We start from the raw sequence: 18448 nt of genomic DNA, 5'->3' as shown, positions 1-18448 counted from the left end.
CCTATTCCCTCCCCATGATATTTACTCTATTTTCTATCAGATATATTTTTGTCTGCAAAACAGAAATGAACTTCAAACTGAAAATCCAGAGATCTGAATTATAAATTTGATTTAGGAACTTTGTAAAGCCACTTCACATCTAATTTTCAGTGTAATATTATATTTTGTAAAATGCAAATAATATATGACCTTTTGCTCCCTATAGGGATAAAAGAAATGTGTTTTTAAAGTTTCATAGATTTGAAAACATTCACATCTGGGGTATTCATTCAACCTACATATATGAAATGAACGCTATTTACAAGACACTTTTAACCGCTGAGGGAGATAGAAATTAAAAAAGACATAGGCCTTGCCCTCAAGGAGAATACAAAAGGAAAGTAGCATGGTAGGATGGAAAGATTATTGGCTTTGCAGTCAGAAAATGTGAGTTCAAATTCTACCTCTTATATTTCCTATCTGTGTGAGCTCTGTTAAGCATTTTAACATTGTTGAGTCTTGGTTTCCTTGTGTGGAAAATGCAGAGGTTTTTTCTTAATGGCCTCTGAAGTCCTTTCCAGCTTTAAATCAATCATCTGGAATTATTCATGATAATGACTCTCATTTATACAGTACTTCATAAAACATTTTACATATGTTTTGTTACTTGCTCATCACAACAATTCTATAAAGTTGTGGGGGTTTTTTTGGGGGGGGGTTCTTTTTTGTGAGGCAATTGGGGTTAAGTGACTTGCCCAGGGTCACACAGTTAGTAAGGGTTAAGTGTCTGAGGCCAGGTTTGAACTCAGGTCCTCCTGACTCCAGGGCCAGTGCTCCATCCACTGCACCACCTAGCTACCCTTATTCTATAAAGTTAAAAGTGCTTTATTATCTTCAATCTATAAATAAGGGAACTGACATGCAGAAATATTTAGTAATTTTCCCAATTTTTCCTAACTACTCAGTGATAGAACTGAAATTAAACCCCAGTTTATCTGTTCCCAAATCTAGTACCCTCTCTCCTTTCTCAGGCTAAGTTCATAATACTTCATTCTGATTGTTGATGCTTTCTGGAGAAGTAAAATGTGGTTTAATAAAACACAGACATACAGGCAAATTTACCAAGGAAAAATAGACATCTTACACAGACAGTCATATTGTTCCTCCATGTAAAGGTCTCATGATCTTAAGATCATAGATTTAGGATTAAAATGGATCTTCAAGGTCCAACCTCCTAATTTTACAGTTGAAGAAGTCAATTGCTTCACAAAGCTACATGGCTATTAAATGGAAGGAAAGTAACTTTTCCAAAGTCACAGAGGTATCAAATGGGATTTGAATCTGGGCCCATTAACTCTAAATCCAACATTTTTGCTGCACAATGCTGGCCCTCTTCCTATGAAATAAACAGCTCCATACTAGCAGCAAATGGGTCATCCTAAAAATTAGCAGCTTAGCAGTTCTGGCTCTCCCTGTTTTTATTTTCATCATTAGAATTAGACAGAGGTTGGTGTAGTCATCGGGTAGGTCTATATTGCTTAATGCTTTTACTTGGCATCTCCAAAGCTTTAACCTAGCTGCCTAAACATCCTTATTGTAGTAAGAGATAACCTAACCTTGATAGGCTATGTTTATTTTATTACCATTTTAATGTATTATTGGAATGTGGCCATTAGTCATTTTTTATGGCAAGCCCACAGGGATTTCTTGCTCTGTAACCTCTTAAAAATCATCAAGTCCAACACATATTTGGGTAATAATATACTATCTCTTGTAGTTACTTAGTAGCTGGCTGAAGGTACCCTGTCTCTGTAATTAGGTTTACATTGCTTGAGAGCAAGCACTGGACATCACAACTCTGGATACACCACGGTGCCTCACACACTGCTAAATTCTGATTCTGACTCTACCCCTAACCCTAATTTTACTTCCAGCTCTAATCCTAACCCTCTACCACTAACATTTAGTAGGGACTTATTAAACTTCAAACAATATTAAAGTATATTTCATGCCAGATCATACATGCTACTCTTTTAGGCACAACTGAAATAAAATAGTGCCTGTCTTCTATTAAGTCACTTTTATTGGAATAAAAACTACTAATTACTATATTATTGAATAAGCACATATTCTCCCAATGACACTAATTATATCCATAGGAGCTTATAAATATACCCATTAGAAGCATGTGTACACATTGAGTCGGTTTCTCCCAGTATATTAAAGAAATTGTGTTGGTACTCTAGTGATCTAAATTAGCTAATAGATGCCCTTCCACCCACCAAAGTAATAATATATAAAAAGCTATATTTTATTCTGTCCTAGAGCATTCTTATTGTATATACTTCTATATAGAGAACCTTATTAATTTCTTCCTATGTAATTTCAGACTCCAATACCAGTGACTTAAAATAAAGATCCTGAGCCTCATTTTATCTTTTAATATATTATATCAGTTTGATACAAAATAAAAAGATTTTTTCCAAAAATAAATAGAAATACCTTTAAAAGACACTGTTATGAGCTCCTAATCTTTGAACCCTGGTGAATAGGTCACCAAACAACCAATTTCCCATTAAGAACCATTTTGTTTTTCTAAATTTTTCTTTATAAGTCCCAGCTATGAACAGCAGTATATCAGCCCTTTGGTGATCCACTTTGGTATTACCTTTAATAGTTTATTTTGGTGTGATCCCACCTGCTTTACAGTGAAATCTAAAGTAATTGTAACAAGTGATTGTATTCTGCAACATAAATATCCTTCCTGTCTTTGTACTGTTATGTAGTATGGGACTTGAAAGGCAGCAGATGATATACCCATGTTAATCACAAATTTCATGGTATTTTCATGTAGTATATTATATATGTGTGAGATGTGTGTGTGTATATATATATATACACATATATACATACATATGTGTGTGTTTAATTTCTATGTATTAACATAATTCATTTACTGTTAGAGATATTGTGAATATATTTAAATGAACTACAGTTATTTATCTTTCTGGGGAAAGGCTAAATATCTCAATAGAAAGGGAATAAATTTTATTATATTTGTATATAATTATTTGAATTAAAAGTGGTATGTTTCATCTTATGTTAAAAAATCTCACTAAAACTCTGAATATCTATTTTTCTTTCAGAAGAACCTGATGACAGTTTGACTATCAAAGGTAAGTGTAATACATTTGGTTCTTTTCCAATGAAGGTGTAATGATTGGAATAACGCCACCTGCTGGATACTTACTGTAGAAGAGTTCTGCCCATGAAGCAAAGGTCTTTGAGGGCAAGACCAGGAGTCTTTTCTTTGGTATCAGGAAGTGACGCGGACTAGTGGGAGGAGGAAGGAGGAGACTGGGGGCTCTTTCCTGAGGACGCTGGCGGAGAAGGGAGCTAGAAATGTGCTCTCCCTTTAATAAATAGGAATCTAGGCCTTTCTCTCTCTCTTACCAAATTCTTATTCTCCTTAATAAATGCTTAAAAGTCTAACTCTTGCTAAAGCTTGTAATTGATTGGCGACCACTCATTAAATATTTTAGACAGACTAGCTAGAATTTTAGCCCTTAACAGATGGCTGACCACGAAGAGGAAAGCTAAACCTCAGTCTTCTTCTGATCTTCTGGTTGGGTAAGAAATTTCCCCTACCCTTTAAACTGCTAGGTACTGGCGTACTGGCTGTGTTTTCCCCTTAGATTTTTTCAAATGGACCTTTTAAACTCCCTAATTACCCTATTTTTGATTTTAGTCTGTTTAACCAGACAAATGGGAGATAAGATCATGTTAATGCTTTGTTTTTGTGGATTTTCTATTTTTCTTTTTATTTTTGTTAAAAGAGCCAGCAACTTACTCACACAAGGAAATATCTCTCCCTCTCCCAACCATGCATTTTCAGAGAAACCTGAAGAGATTCCTGCAGCTTTTCCCAGTTCTAACACTAATTGTTGCTCTAATTTTGCATGCCTGGAGGCAATGACCCACCCTCTAGTAGCTTTTAATCCCCTAGCACCTGGAGGCAACGTGGGGGAAGAGGAATCCAGGCCTGAGTTCAAAATCAAGTGTGATTCAAATTGCTCTGGTCCCTCCCCTCCTCTCCAGACCCCACCCTCTACTCCTCCCATGGCCAAGCCCATTGCTTCCCCTGCCTGGGAAGTCCAGAGATCTGATGCGCATGCTCAGCTTTCTCTAACTACATCTGCAGCTTCAGGCTCAGCCCTTCCCCAGCCTGGCTGTGCTTCTGAGACAACCTTAGAAAGCCCTTTAAGTTCCACATATGCCCGTTTTGTTCATAATTTTGCTAACCTGCTTTTGTCTTTAATTAGTAATATTATAAAGCATTTGTATGGTGAAAAGACTGACAGACAATATAGAGGGGTTAAGGAAGAAAAACTTAAGCTGAATAAGAATGACAATCATCACCATAGTTCAAGACTCCGCTTCTTTTGCCATGGAAGGGTACATATTTTACAGAAATGTAGAAGTAAGCAGCAAGGTATTGATATGAGTATTGGGGATTTTAGATATAGGAATCAAAAGTGTTCTGAATTCACTCAGAGTAATAGTATCAGTTCAGAGGTTACATAGAATTTCTATGCTATTATATATACATTTTGAAATTAATGGTATCGGTTTATTTTCATAGAGATTTTCATGCTTTTGAGATTGTGTCTTATACTTAGTTTCTAAAACAAGGAGAATATTTGTAAAAGCTTTTGATAGTCATGTGATCAAGTTTATATTTTATAATACTCTTATTAATATTAAGTTCATATTCATTTAGATTTCCTTAGTTTGAATTTCATTGTCTTTTATTGTTCCATGTGTATTTTCTTCTATTCATTTGTCTATCTAATTTTGAAACATTGCAAGATGGTTTTGATTTTATTATACAATGTTAATTCTAGGAGTATTGTGCTCCCATATTCTGAGTTGTTTTTGTTATTTTTTTTTCTCTCAACTGATTATTTGATCAAACTCTTTAAAGCATTTCCCTAGCAAATTGTTTGCCATGGCAAGTGTAAATTGATTCTAGAAGTATTATTTTTGATAAGCATATTCAAAAAAAAAAAGAGGGGAACATTTGTAAACATTGTCTTTGAGATTGTGTTGTGCTTTAACTTGTATTTAAATATGTTCAGATTTTTCACAAAAGTAATTGTATACTAAGTAAAAAAAAGGGGTATTATTTGAAATTGTTGCATAATTATATATTGTGTTCTGAGTCAAGATGTATTCACATTTTTTGCAATCATTTATTATCCTCAATTTTTAAATCCATATGAGACTTGGATTATGGGAACTTATCATTTAAGACATTAATTGCCTTTATTCTGAGTTATCAGATGCCAGTTGGCCAAGATGCCATCCAATCACAAGAGGAATACATGCAAGAGCAGACACTGAACTGTCACATGAGGGGAGACATGCATGAAGTCAAGGTATGGCCGAGGGAACGGCTTTTGACTAATGTTGAGGTTGGATTCTCTTGGTTTAATATTTTATTTTATTTTTCCCCACAATATTGTACAGATGGCTGGAAGTATTCATCCCACCCATCTCACTTCTACACCTGGCTTCTATGCTCCCTCCTATATGCCTGATGCCATGGACATCTCAGTCCCATGCATCTGATTAAGTCTGACTCAGTTTCCTCCAATATGTTCGGTGGCATGGACATGTATTCCATCCACCTATTTTAAACCTGGCATACTGCATGGGCAGTATATATTGCTCAAGTGTGGGAATGCTCATATCCCATCATTTCTCTGTTCTTTTATGGTAACCCCCATAATTATCTCAGGTGTCATGATAAATACAGTGTTGAATTTGGCCTTGACACCTGTTACCAATTATATTAGATTTTTTAATTTCTCATAATGGCATGAGGATAATTAGGCAGATGATGCAAAAAGTGATGAAACAAAGATAAAAAAATATTTTTAATAATTAATATCGCAGCAATTGTCTTCTCAATTACCCTCCATAAGGGGGGGACTATAGTAATATTATAATTTTAAAGAATGGTTCAATTTTTGTTTTATTATATGTTTCATGTGTAACAACTAAGATTCTGAATTCCCTTAGACATGTTTTTGAGAACTTTCATTGTTTGATTTGATTATTGACAAAGCTATTTTAAAGTTGTGTTAAGCTCAATTTTGTAGGAAATTTCCTGGCTGATTACCAGTATCCACACATCAACCCCTGAAAAGACTTCCATTCCACGACTACACCTAGAGGACATCTGAGAAAAGACTTTCAGAGACTTTAAATGAACAGTTTTGTTTTGTTTTTTTTCTCTTTTCTTTTTCTGTTATAATATACACCATCTGTAATATGTATTCTCTGCAGAGGCCCTCCCTTTGCAAGACTAATGTCAAAGCGTCGGTTCATGAGGACAAAAAAAAATCGCCCCTCTGGACAAAACTTTCCTCTCTTCCTTTTCTATATTGTTGTTCACATATTATTAGTTAGCAATAGTTATTATATTCTTTTTACTGTTCCGCCAAGGAAACATTCTGTTTCTTGAGGAACAACAGGGGGGACTGTAACGATTGGAATAACGCCACCTGCTGGATACTTACTGTAGAAGAGTTCTGCCCATGAAGCGAAGGTCTTTGAGGGCAAGACCAGGAGTCTTTTCTTTGGTATCAGGAAGTGACGCGGACTAGTGGGAGGAGGAAGGAGGAGACTGGGGGCTCTTTCCTGAGGACGCTGGCGGAGAAGGGAGCTAGAAATGTGCTCTCCCTTTAATAAATAGGAATCTAGGCCTTTCTCTCTCTCTTTACCAAATTCTTATTCTCCTTAATAAATGCTTAAAAGTCTAACTCTTGCTAAAGCTTGTAATTGATTGGCGACCACTCATTAAATATTTTAGACAGACTAGCTAGAATTTTAGCCCTTAACAAAGGGCTATGTATTGCAAACTCAGAAAATAGATCTGAGAAAACATATTTAAGATCTTCAAAGGCCAAGTCTCTTCTCTTAGCAGTGGGAATTATTTAACAAATTTAGAGAGTGTAGACTAGAAGTTCTCAGTCTTTTGTGAGGAAGGGTTCATTTTCATTTCTTTGAAGACTTAAGGTCAGCTTAGAGAATTGGAAGTGTCCTGACAGTGAAATCTCTGAGATGAACAGGGTTTAAGGAACTGTTGGAAATCACCTTATTGTATTGGCTGAGAATCTTGGCAAACCACAAAGAATAGGATACATTGAAGATTTATGGGTGTAGACAGAGTTATGACAGAAACAACTGGATTATTTATGTCTGTAGTCGACATAAGTTTATACAAAGATATATTTGAATGGTGTGGGAGGGGGAGAACCTTAAGAAATCTCCCTTATATTTCTATATTTATCATTTGCAAAATATAATGTCTAGAAAAAAAATAGATGAATTTGCAGGACCTCACAGTTGGAAGTTGATCTTAGAGGTCACCTAATCCAACACATACAACAGCAGGAATCCCCTCAACAACATTCTTGAAGGATAATTATCCAGTCTCAACCTTACGGCCCCCCGGTGTTTGGTAGCTCACTACTTTCTAAAGCATTCAATTCCACTTTTAGACAGTTTGAAGTGTTCAAAAGCCTCTCTTTATAGCAATCTGACCTGAAATATTCTCTAAAATGTCCAACTGTTATCATTTCTTTCATCAGAAACTAAGGAAAATAAATCTTATCCCTCATCTACATGAGATATGTGAGTGTGACTTTCATCTCCACAACCCTGCACTAGTCCTGACACCCACCAAATCTTTTTTTTTTTTCTTCCTCACAGGCTAAAAATCCTAAAACTCTTGAATCTGGTTGGTCCTTGCCTTACCTTTTTGATTTTCCTTCTCTAGAAGTGCTCCACATTGTGGATGTCCTTCCTAAAGTGTGGTACCCAATATAATCTATCTATCTCTCTATCTCTCTATCTCTGTCTCTGTCTCTCTTTAAACTATTAAATGCTATGTACCAGGAACTATATATTCTCTGTCTCTCTGTCTCTCATCAATATAGATCAAATATACGTGTGCGTGCATGTATGTATGTATGTATGTATATATATATATATATGTGTGTGTGTGTGTGTGTGTGTGTGTGTGTATAATTATACGCATATGTTTAAGTATATGGTGCTATTGCCCATGTAGGTTATAGATGTCCCATAAGTTATCTAAATGCAGTTTATAGGGAGATATAAATAGATATCTGTGGAATCTAGGCCACCTGTCTCTAAGGGAGACTTTGATTCTTTCCTGGAGGGGAATAGGAAAGGGGGCCATGAAGATAGCCCCACTGCTCTCCTCAGAAAAGAGCTGCTAGTCTAAAATTATATCTTTCTCTTTAAATATTACTCAACTAGAGGAAATCGTTTATTGGTTCAAACAGCTTTTCTGATCACTATCCATGAAAGGAGGAATGCCCCAAGCTATATGCAGACTTGACTCCCAACTAAATCCTACATGTACAAAAACCCATCACAAATAGTGAATAGATCATAAACCCATTTATCCAAAAAGATATCAAACAGAAATCAGAGGAATTATATAGATTATATAGACAATACACTCTGTGTATTCGATAATACATAGAGTGAATGAACTCTCTCATTGGGAACAAGATATCTCAGAGTAACCAGGACTGTCCCTGATCTCAACCAAGGAAAGATTCCCTGATATATTTATAGACTAAAGCTCAGCATTAGAGATATGTTGAGGTACTAGATCCTCTGCCTGTCTGTTGCTTTGCAAAGTTCTTTCTCTCATTTCAAGGGTCTCTCCCTGCAGAGAACCTAGAACCACATGTGCTCTCTTTTGAAGCAAGAAAAAACTCCCTCCATTCTTAAACTCATGCCAACTCTATCCCTCATACAGGCACACCACATGGTGTAATCATTTTCCGTAATAATCAAGGAGATCCTTTTGGATATGTCTCAAGCTTGCTTTCTACATACAAAAATATCCATATGTACATGCATATATACAAACATAGAAATCACAACTTGAGGACAAAGATCAACAAAAGAAAGGAAGGGAAAATAACCTTTTCAAAAACATATTGAGTATTTTATTTTCCCCCATTTACACATAAAAATAAATTTAACATTTGTTTTTACTTTTACTTTTTTGGTGGCTCTACAGAATGTTTGAATCAGTTTACAACTCCGCAAATAGTGCGTTAATTGCATTTTCCCTACATCCCCTTTCATATTTGTCATCTTCCTCCTCTGTCCTATTAGCCAACTTAATAGGTATGTGGAACTACCCCAGAATTGTTTGTTTTCATCTCTTTAATCAAGACAGAGTTAGAGCATTTTTTCAATAACCTAAGTTTTAAAAGGCAAATGCAATATAATTACTTAAGTATGACAGTATTTTATTTTGTTAATCCTTCTAAGTATGGGTTTCTTCAGAAATTTCTACTCCCTGAGATGGTAATAATTAGACAAAAAATATTTGTGGGGGGGGGGGAGAAAGAGAGAGAGAGAGAGAGAGAGAGAGAGAGAGAGAGAGAGAGAGAGAGAGAGAGAGGGAGGGAGGGAGAGAGAAAATATACATACTTCTATTTATCAGTTATTTTTTTCCCTGAATGCAGATAGTGTCTTCCTTCACAGGTCCTTTGTAGTTATATTTGGTATTTATAATAGTCAAAATTACTAAATCACTCAAAGTTGTTCTTCACAGTATTTCTATTTTGTCCCTCTGAAAGAACAAATCAATATCAACCAAAATTGAAAATCTTATGTTGTTTTTTTTTTTGTTTTGTTTTTAGTGAGGCAATTGGGGTTAAGTGACTTGCCCAGGGTCACACAGCTAGTAAGTGTTGTGTCTGAGGCTGGATTTGAACTCAGGTACTCCTGAATCCAGGGCCGGTGCTCTATCCACTGCGCCACCTAGCTGCCCCAAGTCTTATGTTGTTTTAAAGTTCCTTAATAACATCACAAAGATGGCAAGTCATTTTGAATCAAAGAAGACTATATGTTGTTGTTGCTTTAATAAATGTGCTTTGAGTCCTTGAATTTCCCCCTTGGCCACCTTTAAGTCTCATTTATTATTCCTTAACAGCAGTCTTAATCAAGTCTTAAGTACTTGAATATGTTGTTAAACATCTTTAGGGCTTTATTATTTTATTCCTGATTATATGACCAAAATATATAATCAAATATTTATTATATTGGGATTATTAACTGTATAACAGTTATGCCAAAGCAAATAATAATTTAAATTACTGCAGATTTCATTTTTTAAGTTAGAGTAAGATAATAGCTGTTAGAAGTAACCAAAGTCATATATAACACTTGAATTTCACTGTAAAAGTTTGTTGTATGAGCAAGAAGACAGCAGTCAGGACAAGAAAGGAGAAAAAATTGATTTCAGCCATATATATACTCCAGAGCTCACATAGTTCAAAACCCACATTTTTTAAAAGAAGCTGAGAGGTTGTCATTTCCCCAAGGTTACATAAGTAGTAAATAGCCACATCAGGATTGGAATCCAGGTCTTTTGACTTTAAATATAGCATTCTTTCCACTTCACCATTATATGAAAATCCTGAATTAACCAAAAGTGAATCAGTCCCAAAATATCAATTCAAGAGTCAAAAGGGTCCTTTCCTTCACGAATCTGGCTTTTTCATTTTCCAGAAGAGAAAACTAGAAAATGAGACTCCTGACTTCCAATCCAATGCCATTTTAGTTCTGAATGGCCCAGATCAGTCACTGTGAGTCAAGAGACCTGGGTCTAATCAGAATCTGTTCATTAATTCCCTATATAGCCTTGTGAAAGTCATTTCATCACTTAGGACCACAGCTTCCTCATTTGTAAAACAAGCGGGCTAAACAAAATGTTTTCATCCACATCAGAATTTCTGTTGCTATTCTATAACCTATTTTTCTTGGTCATCTACGCATGAACTTTGTCCTTGGCACATCTTATTTAGACTTGTCATTTTGGAATTATGATTGCATTTATGAGGTACTTTAGTTTAAACATTTTTCCAAATATTTACCCATCAATCATCAGAAGTGCAATTGGCAAATATTCTGCATTTTGCTCTTAAGGGTGATTTTTTTAAATCACAGAAGGATTAAGACTAGCAGCATATAGTATGGAACAGATTCTAGCTATACTTACAAAATGATAAGATTTTAACATATCAGCTTTCTAAACTATATTTATGAATCATCATTCAGTTGATTTGCAACAGTGGTTTTTTTGTTTTGTTTTGTTTCAAGGTTTAACCATGCAGCATCTGAAACAGATGACCACAATGTAAACTGGTTTAATTGCTACTTCTAAGTATGCTCTTAATAGTCTGAGGCCTTCTGAGATCCTTAGACCAATGCTTAAATAAATCAGATAGATCTTACAGAGGACAGTTAGACTATCATGAAGGAAGAAAATTGGTTTGTAAAATCTGTTCTAGGTGACTAGACCCAAGAGAAGGGGAAAACAAGAGGAATGAGAAAATACTTTCTCTTCTCAGGCAAAGTAGGCTATACTTCATGATTCCAGGCCCATATTCTTGGGTTCAGGAAGCTGCAGAGAGATTGAGGAAAGCCCAGTTAAGGAGATTATGACATTTTATCAGCATAAGAGTATGGAGCGCATCAGCCTCAAGAGATCTGGACTGAATATATTTTTGTTGGCATTTGTGCCAGTGTCTGTTTTGTCCCTCTGTTTTTTTTTTTCTTTTTTCCTTTTCTTCTGCTGTTCCTGTATCAGACTTCATGATTTTAAATGGTACAATATTGAGGTTTTCTTTCCATGGCACTGAGCTATAAATCATGCACCGGGTACAGCACAGTAGCTATAACCATAGCATCACTGTGGGAAAAATTATGAATTTCAAAACTAAAGTAATACAATGAACATGTGGTGAGTAAAACTATATGTGGTCACACTATAATTGTCCCAAGTGTTAGGAAATTTAGCTGGAATTTATAATCTATTTGTTACTTAGAAATTAGAGGCTACTGCACCAGTTTGGGGCATTAATCATTTGTTAAAGCATAGCAAATATTAGTAAAGAGAGCACACATGGCTCTGAAAGATAGGAAAGCCTAACTAGGAAATAGAAGAGAGAGAAGAGAGAAAATGGGGAACCCTAGTGGGCTGCATCTGCTCTCACCAAGTTCCCCGGGCCAAAGAGAGCCAGTGTCTGTGTAATCTTGCTTCGGGCAGGAGCAGAGCCTGCTCATACACATTGTTCAAAGCTAATTGCCTAGCATCATTCAAATCTATTGGTTCACTGGATTTGAGGGTGGTTCGGCATAGTCGTGCTGAGGTCAGAGCCCAGAGAACAGAACTTCTGGTGGGAACAAGGCTTTAAAGTAGGTGTAGTTTTGAGTGAGGTAACTTCCTGACTCTGGGCTGACCTTAAGAAAGGTCAGGCTAGGCTCTCTCAGCCAGGGCCTCTGGGGAATCCCAAAACCCCATTATTTTCTCACAAATGATTACAAAACTCCTACTATGAATATGAATATTATATTTTATATACAAATGCATCATGGAACTACTTTGTAAATTGTTTCCTTTATAGATCTAGATATACACACGATACATATATTAATGATTTATGTGTAGCTATAGATATTCATATGTATATATAGACTTTATATACATATATACACACATATACAGACAACATATTACTTTCTGTTCTTTTCCTTCCCTTTCCCTTGATATAATATATATATATGTATATATACACATACATACTATGTCTAATCTATACAAAATATACTTTTTCAGCAGATATACTACAAATTGTATTGAATTTCAAAAAAAATCCAATTATACATATTTGCATATATTTATAAATATGTACACATAGCCACACATATGTGTCTGTGTATACTTGTGTGCATATATCTATAAATACAGACACTTCCATACTCCTCTTTCTGTCTGTTTCCCTCCCCTTCATTGATAGTGTCTATATAAAGAATAAACAGATGAAGGAGAAATAAGTAATATTCTAAAATTATACTTTTATAATTGAATTTCATTATAAGTCAATATAATTGGTAGCAAATATACTCAAAAATGTATATTTGTCTTTCTGAATCAAATGTTTAATATTTCATTGCTCCCTTCAAATATTTTTTATCTCCTAGCTAAATTAAGCATAGTTATCGTTTTTTTTTTTTTTTTTAGTGAGGCAATTGGGGTTAAGTGACTTCCCCAGGTTCACACAGCTAGTAAGTGTCTGAGGCCGGATTTGAACTCAGGTACTCCTGACTCCAGGGCCGGTGCTCTATGCACTGCACCACCTAGCTGCCCCTCATAGTTATCTTTTGAATTAATTACAAAGTACCTTCTAATCCTATTTATCATCTCTACTCATTTCAACTGTTTTTTTCAGAATTTCTCTTTGTATTATTATTGCCATTTTGTTACTATAAAAGATATCATTACTCTCACTCAAGTATTTTTACTAATCACTCATATGCATATGATATTGGACTCTAAACAAAGGCAGGTTATCAAGACCCATAACCAGTGCTTTAGTCTAAAGGAGATGGCATAGTCAAGAAAAATAAATGGCGAGGAAGTACAGAAATTTATACAAAGATTTAAATCAATAAGCCTTTAATATGCACCCACCATGGGTAAAGTACTGTGCTAGATGAACCCTGTGTATGAGAAAGTAAAAATGAATGTCTGCCCCCAAGGGACTGAAATTCCAATAGAAAAATCCAACATGTGCTTATATGTGTGTAGGAAAGTAGTGGGCCCCACATGTGTGGCAGAAGTGAGCTCATGTGTATTTAGCAGGATTGGTTGCTGGGTGCCTTGAAGGAAGGCAGAATAGACATCTCTAGCCGCTTCTCTTTCCACTCTTCTCCAAGAGAGATTTTCATTCCTACCAGATGGGGGTAAAAGGGGTTGGGGCCAGAGGCTACTGTGTTCACCTCAGAGAGAGGGGGTATCGGACTAGAATTATATTTCTCTGCTCCCTTAAATATTACTAGTCTCAGCAATATGATCAACTTCAATTTAATTTCTGATCACTGTTATTTCAGGGGAAAGGGTTAACCCAAGTCTAAATCCAAGGCATGATGGTCTTTCTCATCAAATACCAGTTCCACAATGTGCACATATAGAAAGGAGCAAAGAAACCCATTTATTTGAATCACAGCAAAACAAAAATCAGAGAGGTTATACATAGGAGAATACATATCAGGTAGTACAAGTGAAGGAGGTCTCCTATTGGAAACAAGATAACCTAGCTCAAGCAAGGAAAAGAGTCCTTAATCTCACCCAAGGGATAATTCTCCAGAGTCTCTAAAGTAGCGAGCTGTATATATGGACATGGGAGACTGCCAGAATCTTTTCCTTCAGCAAACTGAAGTGAGATTGGCTTCTTCCATCTTTTCTCTCAAAGCTAGAAGCCAGAAGTACCTGGAAAAAAATTGATGTTTGAAAGAGACCTGAACTTGATGAATGCCCAAAGGAGACTTGGCTTGAAGAGTCCCAAATGGGACTAGCTCTGTAGAGTCTTTCAGGTTTTTTTGTTTGCTTGTTTTTGAGGGGCAATGGGAGTTTAAGTGATTTGCCCAGGGTCACACAGCTAGTATGTGTCAAGTGTCTGAGGTCAAATTTGAACTCAGGTCCTCCTGACTCCAGGGCGGGTGCTATATCCACTGAGCCATCTAGCTGCCCCCATGTAGAGTCTTTAATGAGGATTAGTCTTTAAGGAGGATTAGTGAAGGATAGAGCTCTCTTTCCAATCACCAGCTCTATCCTGCTGTAGGGCATGGGCCTTCACCCCCACCAGTAAGGAGAGAGTCCCATACCAGTGGTCTTTGGGACAAGGGTTACAAGTGTAACACAAACCATCATGGCCTTCACTGTCTGGACGACCAGGTTAATTAAATTTCACTCTTTCCCTCATAGTTCTCCAGTACCTTTAATGGGATTGCAAGGAAGTATCTAAACTCTCTGCCAATGGTTCAAGCCCCTCTACCATTAGTGGTGTTCTGCCAGGTATGGGGAGTAGTAAGTACCCTGAATTCCAGTTCTACTTAGCCGCCAACAGTTAAATAAGCTTTTACAAAATATTTCCTTCAAAAGGAATAATCACAAATATACAAACATACTCCCCCAACACATGGAAGGCATAATCCTTCTCCCCAAGTCCCTTTATGCCACCTCTCTTTGGGGAGAGGAAAGGGATCGGGTTCACAGCTTAACTTGACTTTCATAGAGCCCAGTGCTAGTTCCATGTCCAAAACCCCACTTGGGTTCCAGTTCCAGGCACTCTGGACTCTTAGGGTTTCCATCCTGGGCTGGCTGGCTGGCTATAACATCCTGCCTGTCTTAGTTCTAAGGTTACCATGGCTTGAACTCCCAGGTCCCAAAATGATCTCCTTTGGCACCTGAAATTGAGGATGACAAACAATACAGAATAACAAACATCTCACCAGCTTCAAAGACACAAGCAGCCAATTTTGAGATTATACCCACTGACAAAGTAGGGGACACAGTGGCCTCCATATTAGGCAATCTGGAAGTGTTCCAAATGCTCCCGAAGGAATCTCCATATTAGAACTGAGCATGCACACATAGACCCAGAAGTAAATATGCATTATACAAAAAAATAGCTGAAAGAAGTCCAAGAGAAAGTATTAATCATTAGGGATCAGAAAACACCTCTTCTAAGAGTTGGCAATCAAGTTATGTTTTAAGGAAGCTATGGATTCTACAAGGCAGAAATAGGACTAGTAAGGTAAGTAAGAGCTAGACTGTGCAGAGGCTTAAATTCAGGTCTGAGACTTTTTTCTTTTATCCTAAAGGCAATAGAGAGCCTTCAAAGATTTTTGAGTTGTGATGATATGGAGACTCTCAGTTCTGTGTTTTAGGACCATCAATTTTTCACTTATATAGAGAGAAAAGGAAAAAAACATTTAGGAAGACAGGTGATGGAAACAATGGCACATCTACTGATATTTCCAGGTAATCCAAAGAAGAGGTAATAATGGATTGAATTAAGGATAGATGCAGAGTGAATGGGAAAAAGGCAGAGAGATGGCATAGTGGATAGACTGCTAGACTTGGAGCTAAGAAGATCTGAGTTCAAATTCTAGCTCAGACAAGTATTAGCTGTGCTACCTTGGGCAAATTATGTAACCATTCCCTGCCTTAGGTCCTCCTTCTGTAAAATGAGAGAGTTGGTCTCAGTGGCCTCTGAAGTCCCTTTCAGTTCTGAATTTCTGAGCCTATGAAGAGGAAATACGTAAAAGATGTTGTAAAGAATCAACAAATCTTGGTGATAAATTGGGTATGGAGACTGAGAAAGGGAAGGAAGAATTCAGTAGTCTCTAAGTTTCTCTTAGCAAAATGGGGAAATTGGGGAGAAGAATGCATTTAGGAGAAAATATGAGATTTGTTTTGGCCTTACTAAATTTGAGATGCAAACGGGACATTCAGACAGAAATGCTCCAAGACTTGAGAATCTAGAATTACTGACCTTTTAAGTGTTTACAGATAGTGGGTTTTTTTTGTTTTGTTTACCCAGAGTGAGTTAGGAGGGCATCCAGAAAAGGGAAAAATCATCACCTCAGTTGCATTCCATCAGACTTTGTGGAGGAAGTAAAATTTTAGGAAAGTGGAATTCAGCATCTCACTGCATATACAACTCTGTTCTACTGAAGTAGCACATCTGGACCCATTTCAGCTTCTTGCTTACATTATGTAGGCTCTGTGATAACTGCCAAATTTGAAGAAAACTAACTGTACTCTGTTTAGAGACATAAATAGGTTAACAACAATGACAGAGAAAAGGGAAAAGTGCGATATTGTCAGATCTGGATTAGAAATTACAATAGTCATCAATTAAAACCTTGAGAATGTCATACTGTGAAATACCATATGATAGAAGATGTGATATGGAGTTGTAGCTTATCCCATTTGCCATATGGTATGTTGCTATATTGTATTTCCTTGGGGAAGACACTGAAGATGAAAAGAGAATTGAACCCTTTAAAAGTGCATTGAATAATCATCAGAGTTTGAATGGTTTTTGATTATGCCAACATGCACAGTAACTGAGAGAGGATAATGAAAAATTGGAACCCCTAGATACAGTGTTCACTTCTTTTGCTATTGACTTCAGTCAAATCTGAACTAGTCAAAAAGAATAGAATCTCTAAGGATTTTCCTAGGATGGCAAGAATAATCCAGACAAAAATCAAAGCCAATATATAGTATGGGATTTGGTGGTACTTTATTTTTTAACAGTGATAACCTAATTGTGTTTAGTTTCCATGGTAAGGTTATAGAAGTATTAATGCAAAAGTGTTTCAGCATGGAAAATTTCCAAAAAATCATCGAAAAAACAGTTAGGATTCTAATTATGGAGAATTCACCTACTCAGGGTGCTTAGATAAAAAGAATCCTAATTTAATCATAGCACTTAGAAATTAGGGCAAATGAGGCATGAAACTTGGTGACATGAGAAAAAATTGTTGCATTGGCTGATCAATGCACTTTCAATAATCCAAATGTAAGAAGTTTAGAGCCTAGCTTCTTAGAATGTGGATGACGATACCATATGGGGCCACGTAACTGAATGTGGGGGTCACAAAAACTTTACCAATAGTAAAAGTTTATATATACCTGTTTTATATACCTATATACTTGGAGTTGGGTAAAAATTTCTTGGGCAAAAAAGGGTCATGAGTAGAAAATATTTAAGAAGCCCTGGTTTAGAGTCAACATGGTAGTTACTGCATTTTTAACTCTCAGAATGAAATTGCCCTTTACTATGTTGCTGTTGTTTTTTGCACAGTTGTCACTTGATAAACATTTGTTGAACTAAAGAAGCAGTCAATCACTACCAGAAATTCATGGAAGAGTATAAGAATATAATCTATGGCCAAGTACCATAGCACATTCTTATAATCCCTGCTACTGGGAGGCTGAGGCTAGTGCATAGCTTGAGGCTGAGAGTTCTGAAGTGCAGTAGCACGAAAGCCAATCAGATATCTGCATTAAGTCCAGCATCATTTTGTTGAGCCTCTAAAAGGAGAAGTCAGCAAGCTGCCTAAGGAAGGACAAAGAGCCCAATTTGGAAATGAAGAGCTCAAAATTCCTCTGTAATAGGATCAGTAATAGTAATAGTAATAGTAATAGTAATAGTAATAGTAATAGTAATAGTAATAGTAATAGTAATAGTAATAGTAATAGTATCAAGCCCATTAATACATTGCTATAATGCTAGTGTGTGTGAGATAGTAAGACCCAGTCTCCCCCCCCCCCGCCCCAATAAAAAAGGAGAAGATATTCTATGGAAAAACAACTGTGGAGCTTTGAGATTCCATATGCAAATTCTTTGTAAATAATTTTAAACAACCTAAGGTATTTTAGATGGTACTTTTTTTCTTTGTTTCATTTAAAGGTTTCTGTTTTGGAGCAGCATGCACACATACACTTTGAAGCTTGCTTTTTAGGTAGTGAAGAAGAGGAATGCCCAAA

At 36.3% G+C, this 18448-nt stretch overlaps 1 protein-coding gene across 8 annotated transcripts in view; it reads left to right on the top strand.

Annotated features, from left to right (window-relative positions):
• Positions 1-18448, top strand: part of B3GALT1 (beta-1,3-galactosyltransferase 1) — a 697560-nt gene that overhangs the window by 285805 nt on the left and 393307 nt on the right. For 6 of the 8 annotated variants that reach the window (XR_006355767.1, XM_043997927.1, XM_043997929.1 and 3 more), the window contains one exon: positions 3126-3155. The exons of 1 other annotated variant lie outside the window; for it this stretch is intronic. The gene's annotated coding sequence lies outside the window, so the exon portion shown is untranslated. The remainder of the gene's footprint in view (positions 1-3125; positions 3156-18448) is intronic. One more of the 8 variants, XM_043997934.1, reaches the window with a different exon arrangement.

The sequence above is a fragment of the Dromiciops gliroides genome, chromosome 3 (genome assembly GCF_019393635.1).
Source record: "Dromiciops gliroides isolate mDroGli1 chromosome 3, mDroGli1.pri, whole genome shotgun sequence".
In the NCBI taxonomy this organism is placed as follows: domain Eukaryota; kingdom Metazoa; phylum Chordata; class Mammalia; order Microbiotheria; family Microbiotheriidae; genus Dromiciops; species Dromiciops gliroides.
The sequence above is the reverse complement of the archived record's forward strand: the minus strand, read 5'-3'. Positions and strand labels throughout refer to the sequence as shown.